Source organism: Penaeus chinensis, chromosome 13 (assembly GCF_019202785.1).
Source record: "Penaeus chinensis breed Huanghai No. 1 chromosome 13, ASM1920278v2, whole genome shotgun sequence".
Classification (NCBI taxonomy): Eukaryota; Metazoa; Arthropoda; class Malacostraca; order Decapoda; family Penaeidae; genus Penaeus; species Penaeus chinensis.
This window is the reverse complement of record NC_061831.1, coordinates 23,548,573-23,551,072: the sequence shown is the minus strand read 5'-3', so window position 1 is coordinate 23,551,072 and position 2,500 is coordinate 23,548,573.

Genomic DNA, 2,500 nt, shown 5'->3' with positions numbered 1-2,500 from the left:
GTTTCTTGTTACGGCACGTACTTTGAAATCCGTAGCCCATAAAATGTCCGGTTATTTGTGGATTCCGGCGCGTGCGTGGTGGGAGGGCCTCGCACGCACACCCCCGCTCGCCTTCCCGTTTCCTATGAAGGGAGGTAAACAAATGCTCGGCAAGAGATAAGAACGCCGTGCCTCTGCCCAGATATGTCCCTCCGACTGTTTTGTGTGGATATTGGAACCTGGATACATTGTGTCAGGATGATAGCTTAGCACGCGGTAAGCGCTATATGGAGGTAGAGTTTGTGATAAGGGCTCATATTTATTTTGCAGTCAGATGAATGAGTCGATTGTCGCTGCTCTCGAAGTTGGCTATCGGCTTAAACACTCCCACAATGACACCTAGCAAATATTTGAATTAATGCATAATATATTCAGAAGGTAGAAATTATACTGGATATAAGGATAACACAATACACATAAAATACAGGAATGCTTATAAATGCACTGTTATATCGGTATGCATATACGTACGAAAAGCTACGAAAAGCTACGACTGGGCGCATGGTGTGTGTGTGTGTGTGTGTGTGTGTGTGTGTGTGTGTGTGTGTGTGTCTATTTTCTCTCACTCTCTCTCTCTCTCTCTCTCTCTCACACACACACACACACACACACACACACACACACACACACACACACACACATACACACTCACACGCGCGGGCGCGCGCAAATCTCTCTCTCTCTCTCTCTCTCTCTCTCTCTCTCTCTCTCTCTCTCTCTATATATATATATATATATATATATATATATGTATGTATGTATGTATATATATATGTATGCATGTATGTATGTATATATATATATATATATATATATATATATATACATATACAATGTATATATATATATATATATATATATATATATATATATATATGTATATATATATGTATATATATATATATATATATATACACATACACGTATATACACACACATACATACATATAAGTATATATATGTATACATATATACACATACATACATACATGTAAGTGTGTATATATATACAATATATATATATATATATATATATATATATATATAGATAGATAGATAGATAGATGTGTATGTATATCTATCTATCTCTCTATCTTCATATATATATATATATATATATATATATATATATATATATATATATATATATGCGCGCATATGCACACACACAAACACACGAATATATGCTGTCTGTGTATGTCCTGTCACAAGTGTGTGTATATGTGTGGATGTACATTTCTGTCTGCAGATTTATATGCAAATTCGCGAAGAATTAGATTTTGTCCTTGAGTCCTCCCGAAAAGGCGGCCTTCTCGGCGGGCGGTGGCCACCCGCCTCGGCCTCCCGCCTCGGCCTCCCTCAGTAGCCGACGCCTGACCTCCCCGGCCGCTCCTCGGTCCTGTCCAGCCGCGCCTTCGAGTCAGCGGGCGATCCACCACCCATTGGCAGTTAAGGAAGCGCTCGGGTAATGGAAGTTGTTAAATCTTACTCAACAACTCTCCAACTGACTTTCTAACTTTTGTTTCCTAGCGAAATGAATGGCTGTTTAAGACTTTGATGATATATTATCTCAAGAAACTCCATTTGCCGGTCCAAAGTTTAATTTATTAGCGCACACTGAAGCCCGTGCGCCACCCCCAAGGTCTAAGCCCGGCCAGCGCACGCCCTCACCTCGCTTCTTTCGGACCCCCCACCCCCCACCCCCCCTAGCCCCCGCCCACGTGGGTCTCCAAGGCGGAAAGAACGATACACGCAAACAAGGGAGATCGCGAGAACTTACAAGCGTGTTTTGGTTTAGTATGTATGCGTGCGTGCGTGCGTGCGTGCGTGCGTGCGTGTGTGTGTGTGTGTGTGTGTGTGTGTGTGTGTGTATGTGTGTGTGTATTGGTTGTATTGCGTGTGTGCAGTATCTTTTTATATACATGAATATGCATTCTTCTTCAAATAATAACTTGAGGTTCAATTTTATGAGATAAATTTCTTTTCCTGAATGAGAATATGTATACAAAATGCAACAGAAGAAATAAGGACAAAAAACATCGTTCTCTCTATTATTTACGTTTCCAAGTCATTTCACAGAAATGTATAATCAGTCATTCCTTCCTATCTTTTATTCATTTCATAAAACATACAAGACTCAGTGTTGCAATGTTCATTTACAGTCATCGCACATTGTTAGATATGCAAACTAAAGTTTAACACCTTGTAAAAAAGAGGGAAAAAAAAGCAGAGGGAAAGAAGGAAACGGAGAGAGAGAGAGAGAGAGAGAGAGAGAGAGAGAGAGAGAGAGAGAGAGAGAGAGAGAGAGAGAGAGAGAGGGGGGGGGGAGACAGAGAAAGAGAAAGATAATGTATAAGTGAGAGAGAGAGAGAGAGAGAGAGAGAGAGAGAGAGAGAGAGAGAGGTGGGAGGAGACATAGAAAGAGAAAGGGAATGTACCAGAGAGAGAGAGAGAGAGAGAG